Source organism: Jatropha curcas, chromosome 11 (genome assembly GCF_041381405.1).
Source record: "Jatropha curcas cultivar XTBG-Jc1 chromosome 11, XTBG_Jcur_1.0, whole genome shotgun sequence".
NCBI lineage: Eukaryota > Viridiplantae > Streptophyta > Magnoliopsida > Malpighiales > Euphorbiaceae > Jatropha > Jatropha curcas.
Genome location: NC_143161.1, coordinates 22511368 through 22531008, shown reverse-complemented (window position 1 = coordinate 22531008; position 19641 = coordinate 22511368). Strand labels below are relative to the sequence as shown.

The window sequence follows — 19641 nt, the reverse complement described above, 5'->3', positions numbered from 1 at the left end:
TGGCTACTCCAAAATAAAACTCTTACCAAAGTAAGATAACGGGTCTAATAAAAACAAAATAATTTTTATTAAATAAAATAATTCACGCCTGTTCGATTCGATTCTTTCTAAAAATCTCTTTCAAGAAAAATTCAGCGTCCTCACCTATCCTTTCTCAAAATCCTTTGATGAGGTCATTTGTAGTTTATTGGGGTTTAGGGATGGATGAGCCTTTTATCGTTAGATCAACGATGCTATGAGGATTTAGTTAGAGAATTTAATGGATGTAATGCCCTATTTTTCTGTGTCTGAAATAGCAGTTTACCGATCTGTGAATAGTACCAATGGTCTGGGAATCAGTATTATTTTGGTCCAAAAAAATTACTATTTATATTTTATATTTTATTTAATATTTTTGGAGCATGCATACATGGTTTTTATGGGTAGAAAGAAACTAATGAATTTATTTCGAGAATTTAGATAATTAGTGAATAGTGAATTATGGTGTTTTATTAATTAAGGAAATTTGAGAAATTATTTTTATGGAGTAAATTAAAGAATTTTATAGAGATAAATAATAATTTGAAGGAATTTAATTGGAGAATATTTTTAGCGATTAGGTTAGAGTACCATTGACTTAATCTTAACAACATAAATGTCACTTCTTAAGGAATTAGTGGGAAATGACTAAAATGCCCTTATTGACTATATAAGTCAAAGCTTATCCATTAAGCAACCACTTCACCTTTTCCTTCTTCTTCTTCTCCTCTTAGGTGTCACCTTCTTCCTTTCCTTCTCTTTGTTTTTCTTTAATTTCTACTTACTAAACACATCATTTTCACTCCATTAAACCTTAAATACGTAATTAATCTTGGAGATTTAAGCATGGGTAGTGATTTTTGGTGATTATTTTCAAGAAAATTTGGAGATTCTCTACTTAAGCCAAGTAAGTGTTTTGATGATTTTCTTTCTTATTCTTGGGTTTTAATTTCTCTTTTAGCATTTCCTTGTCCATTTATGCTCCAATTCTTCTTTGATTTATTTTCTTGATTTTGATTTTTGATTTTCATTTATGTAGAGGTTAGAGAACCCTCCACCAAAGATAAGGGGAACGTTAAGGTTTAAAGCTTAGAGGGCTTTAATCTAAGGTTGTTTTAGAGGTTAGTGTTCATAAATGCACTTTCCCTCTTTCCATTTTTGAATTTTGAGAATTTATGCTATTATGTGAAAATTGAGAATTTTGTATGAAATGTTTGAATTGTTGAATTTTGATTGAATAAATATGCTCTTGGGTGATGTCTAAGCATGACTCCATGTTTGATTGAAGAGGAAAACATTTTCCTCTTCTTCTTCCAAGAGAGGCCGAACCTACTAAGGAAAAAGGGCCTTAAGTTTTTCTTGTTTTCTTTGCTTGTTTATGCTCTTAAAATGATGCTTGATGAGTATTTAGCACGTGGTAGAAATTCTACCTTGTATCTTTTGTCTTTCATAATTTTTCCATAACAAAAGCTAAAATTTGGGGATTTGACATGTCAAGGTCTAATGAGGTGAAATGATGTTATGAATGCTACTAAGATTAAATGCATGACGTTATAATAAATAGAGAGTTGATTTGCCTAAGTAAATCAAATATGAGACTTTTACCTACTTATGCCATAACATAGGAAAAGTCATCTTTTGGGATTATAACATACCTTTAAATGATAAAATGTTTTTGTTTGATGGTAAATAATATATGTGTGAGAAGTTTGGATGAAATGCTATGCTATACCTTGAGAAATTAGGAATTTCCTATGACTTGAATCATAGGTTTTGTAACACTCGCCGCCCGATCCCGAAAGACCCGACGGTGGATGCCACATTCGGTGCCGGAGGCACCGTCCTAACCTACATATAAATCATACAATCATATTATGAATTAGAAGTGACTTAGTATTCATAAGTTTAGCAAGTAATAATATTTTGTTTTGAAAATGATTTGGGAGAGTCCTACAGAAAAACTGCAAGAGTTTCCCCTAAAAATAGAAGTTGCCAAACATATGAATACAAAGCACTCCCAATTCCAAACTCCAAACCCCATCAAACTCCAATAACAACACAATAGCACTTCTATCATTTCATATCCTCAATAACATTATAATATTCATCAATTCAATACATTCATTTAAACATATCAACTTCTAATGTTCTAACCATTAAATAAGTCCAAGTTTATCTCCCAATATATACACCAAAATAATTTACAACAATATGCTTAAGTTATAAATTAACTATTACAGTCTCCAAAAATGTAATACTTATACATGCCATAATTCTTAGTTAAAAAAAAAAATATACTAAGTAACTACCAAAATATCTCTTCAGCTCTGATGCTACTCTTCAGGTCTTTAAGCAGCAAGCACAATCTCCAACCTGCGCGTGATAAAATCAACGCGCTAAGTATAAAACTCAGTGGTTGTGAACCCCTCCCCAAAATATCATGGGCATGTGAATGCATGTGACTAAAGGAAGAAATGCACGTGAATGTATGAGTCGCCACCTTGTTTAATTGTTTTAGGGTAAACTAGGAAAAACCCTAAGTGACTCCAATTTTAATTAACCTAGTTACTAGATTAATTAGCCCAATGTCTAAGGCATGGTCTTCGAACCCGAGGTGGATCCCGAGACTATGTCATGCTGATGAAACTAACCTAAGAATGAATGTTTTGCAAGGAAGATGAAATAATTTAGACCAATGAAAAAGATGTTTATGTGATTCGACTTGCCGCCCGGGGTTAGATCCCGAACGTGCCTACGTACTTCCGTTTGAATGGAAGATCAAAGTCAACGTAGTTCGATAGGCCTCTTTTAGAGGGCTTTGAATGGGGTGCTTTATGCATGAGTGTGTGTATGCTTTGTGCATTTTGTTTAGGCATTTTGCCAAAAAGGTTGAAGGATTTAGGCACTTGGTGCCAAAATGTTGATTTTGAGGCTTTTAGCCAAAAGAATTTAATTTGGGCTTATTCTTGCCAAAAGATTGATTTTTAAGGCATTTGTGCCAAAACGAATTGTTTTAAGGCTTTTAAAGCCAAAATATTGGTTTAGGCAATTAATTTGCCAAATGATGCTAATTGGGCGATTGTCGCCAAAGTTGATTGATTTAAGGCAGTTTATTTGCCAAAAAAAAAAAATTGTTTGAAGGCTTTTAGCCAAAGAAATTTAATTTAAGCGATTTGTCGCTACAAAAAGGTTAATCTTCACTTATAGGCAATTTGTTTGCCTAAAGTGATTAATTAAAGGCTTTTAGCCAAATTTTTGATTTAAGCGATTTGTCGTTTTAAAAAGATTAATTTTCACTTATAGGCAATTTGTTTGCCTAAAGTGATTAATTAAATTGAATTATAGGCAATTTATTGCCATAATAAGAAAAAGTGTTTAATTAGGGCCTTTTAGTCACAATTATTGATTAATTAGACTTAAGCCAAAACTTGTTCGAAATAAAGGCAATTTCACCATAGTTATTGATTAACTAGGCTTTTAGCCAATATTGTCGAATTTAAGCTTTAATACCACGATCATTAATTAACCGGGTATTTAGCTTAAATTTATTTAATTGAGGCAATTTATTTGCCTAGTTAATGGTATGAATGCATTTATGCAGTTATAGAATTTAAGAGGAGTAGAAAAGAAGCATGCATGAAATGCTAAAATTAAAAAAGATAGAGTTTAGTTTTGTGTACCTGATTTAGTCGACGGCCACTTCTTAACTCCAGGTTAAGCTCCTCATTAAGGGAAATTAATTAATTTAATTTTAATGACCACTTAACAAAGAAAGAAAGCAATAAAAGCTAAATTAAAATGCAAAAAAGCAGTAAAGAATCGCAAGGAGCGAGAGGGAGAAGGAGCGTCCGTCAATACAGACTGAGTGTGGAAAAAAGGAGGCCCGAGGCCTGTATTTATAGGCACAAAAAAAGGACTGTTTTCGGTGGCCGGGTCGCCGGCCCGGCGGCCGGGCCGCCGGGTCTCGGCGGCCTGCCCGGCGGCCGGGCCGCCGGTCCTTCGGCGGCTGGGCCGCCGGGATGGGCCGCCGGCTCAGCGGCTCGCTCCGGTGGCTGAGCCACCGGGGCAGGCAGGTTCACTCCGGGGGCTTTTCCGGGAGTTCCGGACCTCCAAAAAATATTCCGGGACCAGTTCCGTGATCCTCGTAATTTTCCGGACATTTCAAGTACCATATTGGCATACTTCCGGTGAACTTTCCGAAAGGCCTCCAGTCCGGCCGGACTGTTCGCAGTCGGAAAAAACAGGCTTTTGAGCCTCAAAAAATTTGAATATTCACAGGCGACTGCAGCCGCTGTCGCCGGCGGCACGGCCACCGCCGCCTTTAAGGGCGGCCGCCACCGCCGCGGCCAGGAAAACCGGCTTTTCGAGTCTCAAAATTTGAGTATTCACAGTGGTGCTCATAAAACACAACAAACCAATGTTGTGATGACAACATACTTAAAAATCATTTATATACATAAGATCATTAAATTTGAACATGTATTACATATGTACACCAACACATCATGCTTTGAAAATTCATTTGATATCATAAATACGTTATGGTAAACTAAGAGTTATTAACATAATGTGATCTCATTTATTTCACTTCCTTAAAAATATTTTACAAGGGCTCACATACACTTAGGAGAAAAAGAAGCAGATAAGTTTTCATAGCATAAAATTAACATTGACCTTTGCTGTATTTTTAAAACATAACTTGAGTTATGGGTCTCCAAATTAAATGAAATCAGAGTCATTAGAAAGCTAAGACAAAAGCCTACAAATGTTATGAAGGGATCACAGCCCAGATCAATATGGAATATAACAAGACAAAGCTAGGAACACAAACTAATAGACTAGACCTGATTCAGCGAACCAAGTCCATTGTTTATTGAATTCCTACTAAACCAAATACTCAAATTAAACCAATCTAGAATGAGAGAATTCTCAAGACACAGGGCAACAACTTTTATGAAGAACTCAGAACCTAATCTTGTCATTATAGTGGTCAAAATGGGCACTCAATTCAGTGATGCATGTGGCCCGACACAAACAGAGTCAGTTTGAGTGTTTCAGCCATAAGTTGAGTTATATATCTCCAAATTGGACACAAGAGGATGGGTTGGAAAGCTAAGAGATAGACCTACAACTTTTATGAAGGACTCAGACATAGATGTGTGAACCCCTCCCCCCGAATACATAGGCATGTGATGCATATGATGAATGAGAAGAAATGCACGTGAGTGTGTGAGTCGCCACCTTGTTTAATTATTTTAGGGTAAACTAGGAAAAAACCCTAAGTGCCTCCATTTTTTAATTAACCTAGTTACTAGATTAATTATCCCAATGATTAAGGCACAATCTACGAACCCGAGATGGATCCCGAGACTATGTCATGCTGATGAACTAACCGATGAATGAATGCTTTGCAAGGTGAATGATGTAATTGGACCAAATGAAAGGTTTATGTGATTTTGACTTGCCACCCGGGGTGAAATCCCGAACGTGCCTACGTACTTCCGTTTGAATGGAAGATCAAAGTCAACGTAGTTCGATAGGCCCTTTTTTAAAAGGGCTTTGAAGGTGTATGCTTAATGCATGAGTGTGTATGCTTTGTGCATGAGTGTGTATATGCTTTGTGCATGAGTGTGTATGCTTTGTGCATGAGTGTGTGTATGCTTTGTGCATTTTGTGTGTATGCTTTGTGCATGAGTGTGTGTATGCTTTGTGCATTTTGTGTGTGTATGTTTTGTGCATGAGTGTGTATGCTTTGTGCATGAGTGTGTATGCTTTGTGCATTTTGTTTAGGCATTTCGCCAAAGATTGATTGATTTTTAGGCATGTTGCCAAAAATGTTGATTTTAATGGCTTTTAGCCAAAATGATTTGATTTAGGCAATTGTTGCCAAAATGTGCGATTTAGGCGATTGTCGCCAAAATGGTTGATTTTAAGGCCTTTGGCCAAAAGATTGATTAATTTAAGCGATTTGTCGCTAAAATGGTTGATTTTAAGGCCTTTGGCCAAAATGTGTTGTTTTAGGCAATTAGTTTGCCAAAATGTGCGATTTAGGCTTTAATGCCACGATTATCAATTAATCGGGCGTTCGAGCTTAATCACAATTTATTGTCGAAACGTGATTGATTAAGGCTTTTAGCCACAATTATTGATTAATTAGACTTAAGCCGGATTTGTTCGAAATAAGGCAATTGAACCGTAGTTATTAATTAACTAGGCTCTTTTAGCCAATATTGTCGGATTTAAACTTTAATACCACGGTTATTAATTAACCGGGCATTTAAGCTTAATCAAATTAATTAAGGCAGTTTATTTACCAAAAAATAATGACGTGGATGCATTATGCAATTGTAGAATTATTAAGAGTAGAAGAGAAATATGCATGAACTGCTAAAATTAAATAGGCAGAGTTTTGTTTACATACCTGATTTAATCGACGACCGCTTCTTAACTCCAGATTAAGCTCCTCGCTTAGGAAATATTAATTAATTTTAATTTGTTTAATTTTAATGTCCAAATATCACAATAAAAATGCAATAAAAATTAAATTAAATGCAAAAAGCGGTAAAGAAAATGCAAGGAGCGTGAGAGGGAGAAGGATTCGTCCGTCAACACGGACAGAGGTGTCAAAATTAGGCTGAAAATGGCCTATTTATAGGCCAAAATCGGACCCAGGGCGGCAGGTGCCGCCGGGCTGGGCGGTAGCTGCCGCCCAGGAGGCTCAGTGGCAGGTGCCGCCTGGCTGGGCGGCAGCTGCCGCCCAGGAGGCTCGGCGGCTGCTGCCGCCTGGCTGGGCGGCAGGGGGCCGCGTGGCTGGGCGGCAGCTGCCGCCCAGGAGGCGCGGCGGCTGCTGCCGCCTGGCGGGGCGGCAGGGGGTCGCCTGGCTGGGCGGCAGCTGCCGCCCAGGAGGCGCGGCGGCTGCCCAGGGCGGCCGCTGCCGCCGCCGGAGCTGCTGTGTGCGGTGGTCCCCCCTTATCTCGCTCCGGGGGCTTTTTCGGGAGTTCCGGACCTCCAAAAATTATTCCGAGACCAGTTTTGCGATCCTCGCGACATTCCGGACGTTTTAAGTACCATATTGGCATACTTTCGGTGAACTTTCCGAAATGGCATTCGGTCCGGCCAGACTGTTTGCACAGTTGCTGTAGCAAAGTCAAAACAATTGGCATGGACACTGTAGTAAAGTCAAATTTACTGTAGCAAATTCAAATTCACTGTAGAAAATTTTATTATTCACAGTTCGGGAAAACTGGTTTTTTGAGCCTCAAAATTTGAGTATTCACAAGATGGAAATTAGAAAGGATTGAAAAATGGTCCTAAATCTCACTCAAAATCACGTTTTTCCCAAATTCAGTTTACTTTAGCCATGAAAGGAACATGAACCACAAAGATACAAGGTAGAAATGTCTACCACAACATAAATACTCATCAAACATCATCCAAGAGCATGTAATGGCAACCAAAATTCAACAAATCAATCATTTCATACAAAATCTCAAAATATACACATAATAGCATAAAGGCACAAAATCAAAATTTTGAGTAAGGTAAGTGTGTTTATGAACACTAACCTTCAAAACAAGCTTTAACAAGCTTTAATCAAAGCTTCTCAAGCTTTGGTCTTGCCCTTATCTTTGTTAGAAGGCTCTCCACCCTCTACATGTAAGAAACTCAAAATCAAACAAAGAAAACAAATAAAAGAAGTAATTGGAGCATGATTAAGCATGTATATGCTAAAAGACAACTCTAAACCCAAAAATAATGAGATTATCATAAAATCACTTACTTGACCCAAGTAGGAAAATCACCAAATTCCTTGAAATTAGTCACCAAAGATTACTTCTCTAGCTTCACTCTCTAAGATTTATGACTTAAATCAAGTTGGATGGGTGTTTACTAAGTGTTTACTAAGTAAGAATTGAAGAAAAGGAAGAAGAAGAAGAAGAAAAAGAAGAAGAAGGAGAAGGAAACGTGTAGGAAAAGGAGAAGAAGGACAAAGTGTTGCTCAATAATTGATAGTTGCTTTTAATAAAGCAACTAAGGGGTATTTTGGTCTTTTCTCTAAATTGGAGGGTGTTTTGGTCTTTTCTCCAAATATTCTCCAATTAAATTCCTTCAAAATATTATTTATCTCCACAAAACTCTCTAATTTATTCCATAAAAATAATTCCTCAAATTTCCTCCATAAAAATAATTGCTCAAATTTCCTTACTAATATACTACCATAATTCACTATTCACTAATTATCTAAATTCTCCAAAAATATTCCTTACTTACTTTCTACCCATAAAAACCATGCATACATGCTCCAAAAATGTTAAATAAAATATAAAACATAAATACTAATTTTTCCGGACCAAAAATAATACCAACTTCCGGACCGGTGGTACTATTCACAGACCGGTAAACTACTATTGAAACACAGGAAAAATGGGGCGTTACAGGTTTATCTGGATAAAGGTATGTATGAATCATGTGTGATGAAGTTCTCTTGGTTATTTGTATGTTTTAGGATTATTTGATGAATATAAGACATATGTTTGAAAAGTGTTCCTTACGATAAGATATTATGTTTAAGCATGAAACTTTAGTGAATTACTTGAGTTCTAAACTAAGCATATAATATGATTTTAGGAAGACTAAAGAAAATTAATTATGAGAAATTTTATGAATTAAAAAGAATAAAGATATGTTTTTGGGCTCTAATATACTTAGTGCAAATTTGATATGTGATTTGACTTATTATGTAAGATGAGCATGCTCAGCAGTTGATGCCATTATGATTTGAAGCTATGATCATATGCTAAGCACATGGGTGCCTTATGTTAGAGCGGATGCGCTCCATATGTTATGATAGGCTCTTGAAGCCCTATGATTATGTTGGCATATAAGGCCATTATGAATAAGTTTATGAAATCTTATCTGCTTCATTTTCTCCTAAGTGTATGCGAACCCTTTAGAAAATATTTTTAAGGAAATTAAATTAATAAGATTATATTATTTTAGTTAATCTTAGTTTAGGAATAAATAATTATGTTATCAAATGAATCTTTAAAGGATGATACTTTGGTACATGGTTTTAAAATAAATAGCATGCTTATTGGTAAAATAAATGTCAAAAGTAATGAACATATAATATGAAAGGACGAGGTTATATAGGTTATCAAATTGTAAGTTTAGTTGATATTTCCTTTGCTATATAAGTATAATCCATGTTGAATGATTCAAATGATTTTATGATTGTGAACTTTTTTTCATCAAATTTATGTTCTAAGTATGTTGCCATCGCAATATTGGTAAGTATGTGATTTATGAGCACCACTGAGTTTTATACTGAGGTTGAAGACTGTAGTTGCTGCTTGAAGACTAGAAGAGTAGCATAAGAGCAAAAGAGACTATTTTGGTAGTAGTAGATTTAGTCTTTTGTAATTAAGAATTATGGCATGTATAATTATTCTCTATTTGGAGATTATGTTATTCAAGTTATGTAACTTAAGTATGATGTTAAATTATTTTGGTGTATATATTTGGAGTTAAGCATAAGACTTATTTAATGACTGGATATAAATTATTTTCTAAGTTAGTCAGCATGGTTAGAATATTAGGATTTGATATATATAAATGAATGCATTTAGTTGATGATTATTATGATACTAATGAGAGATTCCATAGTTATGAAGTTATAGAAGTGTTATTGTGTTGTGTTGATTATTAGAGTTTGATGGGAGTTTGGAGTTTGAATTTGGGAGTGTTTTGTATTCACATGTTTGGCGAGTTCAATTTTTAGGGGAAACTCTTACAGTTTTTTTGTAGGATTCTCCCAAATCATTTTCAAAAAAAAATTTATTATTACTTACTAAATTTTTGAATACTAAATCACTTCTAACTTATAACCTGATAATATGATTTATATGTTAGTTAGGAAGGTGCCTCCGGCACTGAATGTGACATCCGTTGTTTGGTCTCTCAGGACTGGCGGTGGGTGTTACAATGGATCTATATCCAGTAGTAAAATGAATATTCTAACTATAAAAATTGAAGGAGGTTAGACTAGTTTCTCTCAAGGATCTGAGTGACATATATAAAATTCCAAATGAGGGGACAAACGCTACGAAAATCATAGAAACCACTAAGGTTGAGGGTTATGATAAAGATGATTTTATTAGAAAAATTTCCAAAAGTCCAACTGCTAACTGATGTGTGCATTTCATGCATACATATTTATATCTTTAATTTCCTAGTTTAGTCAAATTTTAGGGACTTTTAATAAATTAAAATTAGTTTTTGCATGCATTGTGCATATTTTGCATTTGTTTTGTCTTATAGTGCAGGTCTCACCTTTTTGAGGGAGAAAACCCTAAAGCAAAGGGCATTTCAGTATCAACAAGTTAACATGCAAATTAAAATATTAACTTGCTCAATACTGTAAAAGCCATTTGCAAAGAAACTTAACAGTATTCAGCAAGTTAACATGGCTTTTATAGCATGTGGTGTTTGTGGAGGGGTTGATCATTCAAATTCTGAATGCATGTTTGTTGCTCAACCTGTGAGCGAAGAAGTTGTGGAAGATGTTAATTATGTGCAAAATCAATATCAACAAAAGCAATTTGGTAACCGATTCCCTGACAACCTTAGGCGGAATTGGAAGAATCACCTAAATTTAAGCTGAAGCAACCAATCAAACACACTTCAACCACCTTAACCTAGACAATCGCCACAAGACTTCCAACAACTTAGACCACCTCAAATGCCCAACCAACCATTCCCAAACCCTCAACCAACTCAACCAATTGCCGACTCAAATCTAGAATGATACATAGCCCTAGAGGAGAAGGTCAATGAATCATTCAACAATAGATTTGAGCAAATGATTACCCACCGAAATTTCAAGGAAAGTTTTCTAGCCAAACTCTTGAAAATCTTAGAGAGAATTGTAATGCAATAACCCTTAGGAGTGGAAATACCTATGTGCAACCCATCCCCCAATCCAAACCTCAGAGGAAAGAACATGAGATTGTGGATCTTGAGCAAGAGGAACCGTCTAAAGACAAAGTAGTGGGAGAAAAGATGAAGAAAGTCAACCCTCCACCACAAGTGGATGATGAGGAATACAAAGCAAAGTTCCATTCTAATAAGTGTAAATTTTATAGTGTTTTTAATATAGTTTTTATTAGAATTTTAGTAAGTTTTTACTTCTTTAATTTAATTTTAAATCACTTTTAGTGTAATTGTGTTTAAAAGCTTCCTTGGTCTTTAATCCGCTTGATCTAAGAGAAAATTGCAGAAATTTGGCGCAGAAAAGAACTTTAGAATGCAAGGCACTCAGCTTCTAGCATGCCCAGCCCGTGCTGGAAGGCACGCCCGTGCTAGAAGCCAAGTAAACCAAAGAAGAGACAGAAGAGAGCACGGCCAGGGTGTGTCAAAAGGCACGGCCGTGCTACAATGGGACCAGGGCGTGTCAAGCATAGCACGCCCATGACTACTCTAGACAGACTTCCAGAGAAGAGCACGCCCTGCCTGTGCTCTGTAGCACGCCCGTGCCTCAGTACTTCACTAGCCCGTGCTACCTAGCACGCCCCGTGCTTCACTAGCCAGACCTCCAGACTACAGCACGCCCAGCCCGTGCCATGAAGCACGCCTGTGCTGCCCAGGCGGAACCAGCATGAATTTAACACGCAAATCAAGCCTTTTTCACATGGGCCGACTTCAGGGAGTTTCCTAAACACACTAAACAAGACCTGGACCTATTCTTGAAGAAAAAGGAGTCCTAATCAAGAAGAAATCAAGAGCCTAAACAGTTATGATCTCCTATAAAGGATTTTGTGCTAAATAAGGATTCGATTTTCCTAAAAGGAGTCAGACTTGCCTTCAGGATCTCTATATAAAGGGAGGAACTTCTCATAGTAAGGGAGGTCGTTTTTGGTGCAACACTTTACATAATTCTCTTCTTCTCAAAGATTTCAAGCTTCAAATAATTGTGCTAAGATTCAAGGAAGCCATCAACATAGTTGTGATACAGTTTTTATTCTAAACTCTTCATCTTGTTTCTTCCTTTATTATTGTCTTTAAATATAATGAATGATTCAAGTATGATTGAGCTTAATTTAATTACTATGTCTAGCTAAACTTTTATACTAGGGATTTGATGTAATTTAATTCGATTCCAGCTTATAATATTAGATTTATTTTTCTTTGTTCTTGTTATAACTTATTATTGTGCTTAAGGCTTCCAGGCAGAAAAATTCCCCTGGATTGAATTATTTCAATAACCACATTCGGGAGAAGGGTTATTGATATGAACAAGGTAATAATTTACTTGAGAATAATAACTTGATGTGGAAACTATATGGTTTGACTCAAGGGGGGCTTTCATAAGTTAATAAAGTATTAAGTTGTGAATTCATAAAACAACCATAAAACCTAATGATCTGATTCATGTTTAATTTCACTATTAAGATAGGTGATTAAATTGGATTAGAATAGCTAACAATAAATCGGGAGAGCTTGTTAGTAACCTTAGGGTTGTTTTCTCCTACTTGAACAATTAAACTTGATTAATGAACTAATAGAATAAGCTGGATAGAATTAAATGAAATCAAATTCCCTAGTAGCTTAATCCCCTGATTTCTTTTCACCTAAATTTTGTGTTTGATCTCTTTTACTTTGAATTTTATTTACTTTACAGCGAATTCCTTTTATCATCATCTAAATAATAATAGGTTAACATAATTTTGGTAATTGATAAACAATCCCTGTGGATACGATACTGTAACACCCACAGACCAATCTCAGAGAACCAGACGGTGGATGCCACAATCGGTGCCGGAGCACCATCTTATGTCACTATAAAAGCTAGATCACAAATTAGAAGTGGTTAAATTTTCATAAGGAGGCAAGTAATTACCAGTTTTTTTTGTATTATTAATTTTTATTTTTTTTACAAAAATAATGTTTAAGAAAATTCCTACGAAAATTTCACAAGAGTTTCCCCTAAAAATTTACTTGCCACACAAAGAAAATATACACACTTCCAATTTTTTTTTAAACCCCCAAACCTCCAATTCAACAACATACTACAAGCACTTCTAAATATCCATCAATATACGCATAATATTCGAAACACATTCTTTTCAAGGAATCTCTAATCATCATACACCAAAAATATAATAAGGTGTTATTTCTTTAAATAATCATAACTCTTAATACATGACAAACTTATTATATCCAACGTTCACAACACAATATTTATATACATGCCAAAAATCACCATTTACAAAATATCCTACCCAAGATGTGATATCTACTCTGATGCTCGTCCTCTGGTCTTGAAGAACACCCTCCGCTCCTAACCTGCGCGTGATAAAAATCAACGCGCTGAGTGGAAGACTCAGTGGTGCTAAATAACCAACAATTTAATTAACAATAGCCAAGGCAAAACTTAAATTACTCAACTATATAAATACCGAAATCGCATTCATTTAATTCAAATACTTTGAAAGCAATGAGAAGATTATAAATACAAATATGTCTTCATTCTTTTATAGCAACAATAAAATTTCATTTTTCGTTAAGGCTCATACTCATACAGAATGAACATAAGCAGATTTGATCGTGGCCTATGTTAGCGCCACCCCCATCACATACTCGTGGCCTATGAAAGCACCACCGTGGCCTATGAAAGCACCACCCCCATCACACAATCGTGGCCTATGAAAGCACCACCGTGGCCTATGAAAGCACCACCCCATCACACAAATAAGCGCGTCCGCCTATTTATAAGGGTTGATAACCCTAGCATATGATCATAGCTTCACAATAAGAAAATCCATCTCATCATACTACGTCTCAATCATGCATAGTAGAGCCTAAATCAAAAGCATTCTTTCACAAAAGCAATAATTCTTAATCAAAACCTCTTCATTTAGTACTCATCAGTTCAAATATTTTACTCAAAACACTATAAATGTATATATACTTAATATAATATAAAAGTACATAAATCAAGAACTTTTCAGCATTGTTATAAACTTGACCTTTGCTGGGTTTTTAACACATAATTTGAGTTATGGGTCTCCAAATTGAATGAAATTAGATTCATTAGAAAGCTAAGACAAAATTCTACAAATGTTCAGAAGGGACCACAGCCCAGATCAAAGAGTAAGATAGCAAACAAAAGCTCAGAACACAGACCAACAGATCAGACCTGATTCAGCAGAACCAAGTCCAATGTTTCTTGAATTCCTACTTCACCAAACACTCAAATGAAACCAATCCAGAACGCGAGAATTCTCAAGACACAGGGAAACAACTTTTATGAATAACTCAGAACCTAATAATGTCATTATAGTGGTCAAAATGGGCACTCAATTGAGTAATACCTGGAGCCTGTCACAACAGAGTCAGTTTGGGTGTTTTAGCCATAAGTTGAGCTATGTATCGCCAAATTGGACACAAGAAGATGGGTTGGAAAGACAAGAAGTAAAGCTAAAACTTTTATGAAGAACATAAGACGTTATTTGGCCATTTATGTGGTCAAAATGGACAATGATTTCGGATATACTGGTAAGACACCATAACAGAACCAGTTTTGGTATTTAAATCATAAGTTGAGCTACAAGTACTGGAATTAGACATAAAAATATGTTTTGGAAAGCTAAGAAATAGAGCTGCAACTTTCATGAAGAAGTCAGAAACAGATGGGGAGTATAAAGGGGTCGAAAATGAGTTCTAATCTCACGGCAGAACATATCTAACATGAATTCAGCAAGTTAACCAATACATACAAAATTCCCAAAATTCATTCAAAAGCCTAACCATGTAAAAACAACTTAAACAAGTGAAAGTATAATTGCACTAACCTTCAAACCAAGCTTTAACAAGCTCAAGCTTTGGTCTTGCCCTTATCCTTGGTGGAAGGCTCTCCACCCTCTACATGTAAGACACTCAAAATCAAACAAAGAAAACACAAACAAAAGAAGAAGTGGAGCATGATTTAGCATGTATATGCTAAAGAAAACTCTAAACCCCAACATAAATACCTTATCCTAAAATCACTTACCAAGTAGGAAAAATCACCAAATTCCTTGAAATTAGTCACCAAATATTACTTCTCTAGCTTCAATCTCTAATATGTCTTAATTAACTCAAGTTGTATGGGTGATTTTGATGTGTTTACTAAGGAAAAATTGAAGAAGAAGAAGAAGAAGAAGAAGAAGAAGACGTAGGAAAAGAAGAAGAAGGATAGTGTTGCCCAATTAATGGAGGAGATAATGATTTACTCCATAAAAATTGGATGGCTAGGATTGAATGTAAATCTAATCTAATGGCTACAAATATTCTCCAAATTAAATTCCTTCAAAATATTATGTAACACAACAAAATTCTCAAATTTACTCCATAAAAATAATTCTTTGAAGTTCCTTAATTAATCTAACACCATTTCAAATTTCATCCACACAACTATTGCCTCTAATTTCCTTCATTAATATCACACCTTAAGTCACTACGCACTAATTCTCTAAAATTCTCCAAAAATATTCATTACTTACTTTCTACCCATAAAAACCATGCATGCATGCTCCAAAAATGTGATAGAACCTATTACCTATATATAATAATTTTTCTAGACCAAAATAATACCGACTCCCGGACCGATAGTACTATTCACAGACAGATAAACTACTATTTCAACACAAAAAAAAATAGGGCGTTACAGATACTTTCTTACTCTATATTACTTGTTGCGATTTCGTACACTTGCGAAAACCGCTGTCAAGTTTTTGGCGCCGTTGCCGGGGATTGGCGTATCAATATCAATACGAATTACCCTATTATTAATTTAGACACTCTTCCGTTTTTTAATTTTCTTTTAAGTACTATTCCAGGTTGTTTTATGCAAAGGAGATCAAGGAGGACTGAACCTCTAATCTTTGATCCGAAAATTGAACGAACTCTTCGAAGGCTCAACGCTGCAAGAAAAACACAAGAAGTAAAAATCGAACAACAGGCAGACATGGCTGACGAAATCGAAAACGAGAACATAGTTGGACCACCACTTCAACATCCGGTCCGTACCTTAAGGGACTATACAACACCTAATCTGAATGGGACAACCTCAAGTATTACTAGACCTAGGGTAGAAGCTAATAACTTTGAGATTAAATCCGCAATCATTCAAATGCTCTCTACCTCAATTCAATATGGGGGGTTGCCTAGTGAAGATCCTAATGCTCACATCACCAATTTTTTGGAAATTTGTGACACATTCAAACAAAACGGTGTTTCTGAAGATGCAATCAAATTAAGACTTTTCCCATTCACTCTTAGGGATAAAGCTAGATCATGGTTACAATCGTGTCCCGCTGGGAGTTTTACCACATGGGATGAATTAGCTCAAAAATTCTTAGCTAAATTCTTTCCATCCTCAAAAACCACCAAGTTGCGCAATGAGATAATGACATTTGCTCATCATGATCAAGAGAGCTTGTATGAAGCTTGGGAAAGATTCAAGGACTTGTTAAGAAAGTGCCCACATCACAGTTTGCCCAAGTGGTTACAGGTACAAACTTTCTATAATGCATTATCTCCTAACATCAAAATTACCTTAGATGCAGCTGCAAGTGGATCCTTTGAAAAGAAAGGAATTGATGAAGCATATGAGTTAATAGAGGAAATGGCAAGCAACAGCCACTACCAAAACAATACCGAAAGGAGAAGAACCGCAGGAGTCTATGAAATAGACGCCATTACAGCACTTAATGCCAAGGTAGATAACATGGTAAGGAAATTGGACATGTTAACTACTAATCCTGTAAATTCTGTTATGCAAGTTTGTGATAGGTGCAATGGACAGCATGGAATTGGAGAATGCATCATGGACTCTTTAAATCCACCAACTTTGGAGCAAGTGAACTATGTGATGAATCAAGGAAGAAAGAATTATCCTTATTCAAATTCATATGATAACAGGCTAAGGAATCATCCTAATCTATCCTATGGTAATCCTAACAATGCCTTGAATGCACCACCTGGTTTCCATCCTCCGGAAAAGAAATCTCATGATGACCTCCTCACTGCTCTTTCCAAATCACACATGGAATTCATGAATGAAACTAGAGAGAACCATAAAATCCAGCAAGCTGCAATCAGGAATTTGGAGATTCAGTTAGGGCAGTTCGCAAACATGATGGCATCTCGACCTCAAGGTACGTTACCTAGCAATACTGAAAAGAATCCAAAGGAACAAGTGCAGGCTATCACCTTAAGGAGTGGCAAACAATTAGATGAACCACTGAGGAAAGAAAAGGAGGAAAAAGAACAATCAAAAGTGCCTATCATTGATTTAGAGGAAAAAGAAAAGGTAAAACCCTATGTTCCCCCTCTTCCCTTTCCACAAAGATTAAAGAAAGCACAAGATGACAAGAGCTTCCTCAAGTTTCTGGATGTGTTTAAGAAGCTTCAAATTAATATTCCTTTTGCTGAAGCTCTTGCTCAAATGCCTAGCTATGTTAAATTCCTAAAAGATATCTTGAGCAAGAAACGAAAAATTGATGATCAAGAAACAGTGATGTTAACTGAGGAGTGCAGTGCAATTATCCAAAACAAACTGCCTCCAAAGTTAAAAGATCCAGGAAGTTTTTCTATCCATTGTAACATTGGTAATCTTGACTTTGAAAAGGCTTTGGCAGATTTAGGTGCTAGCATTAATCTTATGTCCTATGAAGTTTTTAAGATGCTAGGTATGGGAGAGCTCAAACCAACAAGGATGTCTTTGCAATTAGCAGATCGTTCAATTAAATATCCTAGAGGGATTGTAGAAGACGTGCTTGTAAAGGTAGGTACTTTCATCTTTCCTATTGATTTTGTTATTCTTAATATTGATGAAGACAGGGAAGGATCTCTAATCCTTGGAAGACCTTTTCTTGCAACTGCAAGAGCATTGATAGATGTCTATGAGGGTAAGTTGACTCTTAGAGTTGGACAGGAAGAGATTGTATTTGATGTACTTAAATCTTATAAACTCCCTATGGATCATGGAGACTGTTTTAGAATTGACGTAGTCGATGAATGTGTGGAGACCACTTTGCATGTTGAAAATAATGCTAATGAGTCAAGCATCTTGAATGAAAAAGAAAAGGAACTTCCTAAGCATGAACTGAAACAACTTCCACCTCATTTAAAACATGCATTTCTAGGTGAGAACCATTCTTTTCCTGTTATTATTTCTTCTCACTTAACGCTTGATCAAGAGGAAAGGTTGTTGCAGGTTTTACAAAGGCACAAGAAAGCATTAGGATGGTCTATCTCAGATCTACAAGGAATAAGCCCAAGTGTGTGCATGCATAAAATCTTGATGGAAGAAAACTACAAACCTTCAATCGAGCACCAAAGGCGACTGAATCCTAACATGAAGGAGGTAGTTAAGGCTGAAATTATTAAACTCTTAGATGCCGGCATCATTTATCCAATTTCAGACAGTAATTGGGTAAGTCCTGTCCAAGTTGTTCCAAAGAAGGGAGGTATGACTGTTATTTCTAATGAAAACAATGAATTAATCCCCACAAGAACAGTCACAGGTTAGCGTGTGTGTATAGATTATAGAAAATTAAATAAAGCAACACGCAAAGATCACTTTCCCCTTCCCTTTATTGATCAAATGCTTGAAAGGCTTGCAGGATATCCTTTTTATTGTTTCTTAGATGGCTATTCAGGGTACTTCCAAATACCTATAGCCCCTGAAGACCAAGAGAAAACTACATTCACTTGTCCTTATGGCACTTTTGCCTATAGGAGAATGCCTTTTGGGCTATGCAATGCCCCTGCAACCTTTCAAAGGTGCATGATGTCCATCTTTTCTGATATGGTGGAAAAATTTATTGAAATATTCATGGATGATTTTTCTGTATTTGGTTCTTCCTTCGATGCATGCCTTCATAATTTATCTTTAGTGATGCAACGATGTGAAGATACTAACCTTGTGTTAAATTGGGAAAAATGTCACTTCATGGTTAGTGAAGGTATTGTCCTAGGGCATAAAATCTCTCAAAAGGGGATTGAAGTAGACAAGGCAAAAATTGAGGTAATTGAAAAACTACCTCCCCCTAACACAGTGAAGGGCATAAGAAGTTTTCTTGGGCATGCAGGGTTTTACAGGAGGTTCATAAAAGACTTTTCCAAAATCACTAAACCTCTTTGCAATTTGTTAGTTAAAGATGTTCCATTTGATTTTGACAAAGAATGTTTAGATGCTTTTAACAGGTTGAAGAAGGAGTTAATCTCAGCCCCGATCATCACTACACCAGATTGGACTTTACCTTTTGAACTAATGTGTGATGCTAGTGATCATGCTGTAGGAGCTGTTCTTGGACAAAGAAAAGACAAGAAGTTGCATGTTATTTATTATGCGAGTCACACATTGAATGATGCGCAATTAAACTATGCAACTACAGAAAAAGAATTGTTTTTGCTTTTGACAAATTCAGGGCATATCTAATTGGAGCTAAAACAATAGTCTACACAGATCACTCCGCCATCAAATACTTGCTGGAAAAGAAAGATGCAAAGCCAAGACTCATTCGTTGGGTACTTCTATTGCAAGAGTTTGACCTAGAAATTCGCGACAAAAAGGGG

The 19641-nt window shown here is 36.0% G+C and overlaps 1 long non-coding RNA gene and 1 other non-coding gene across 2 annotated transcripts; both read right to left on the bottom strand.

Annotated features, from left to right (window-relative positions):
* Window positions 1-13163: 13163 nt before the first annotated feature.
* LOC149492749 (uncharacterized) lies at window positions 13164-15643 on the bottom strand. The gene is made up of 3 exons (XR_016318885.1): window positions 15071-15643; window positions 14871-14940; window positions 13164-13362 (listed from the first exon to the last, which is right to left on the bottom strand). It is a non-coding gene; the product is annotated as an uncharacterized LOC149492749 (long non-coding RNA).
* An 804-nt stretch (window positions 15644-16447) lies between these two features.
* On the bottom strand, window positions 16448-16553 carry LOC149492748 (small nucleolar RNA R71). The gene has a single exon (XR_016319057.1). It is a non-coding gene; the product is annotated as a small nucleolar RNA R71 (small nucleolar RNA).
* Window positions 16554-19641: the final 3088 nt, after the last annotated feature.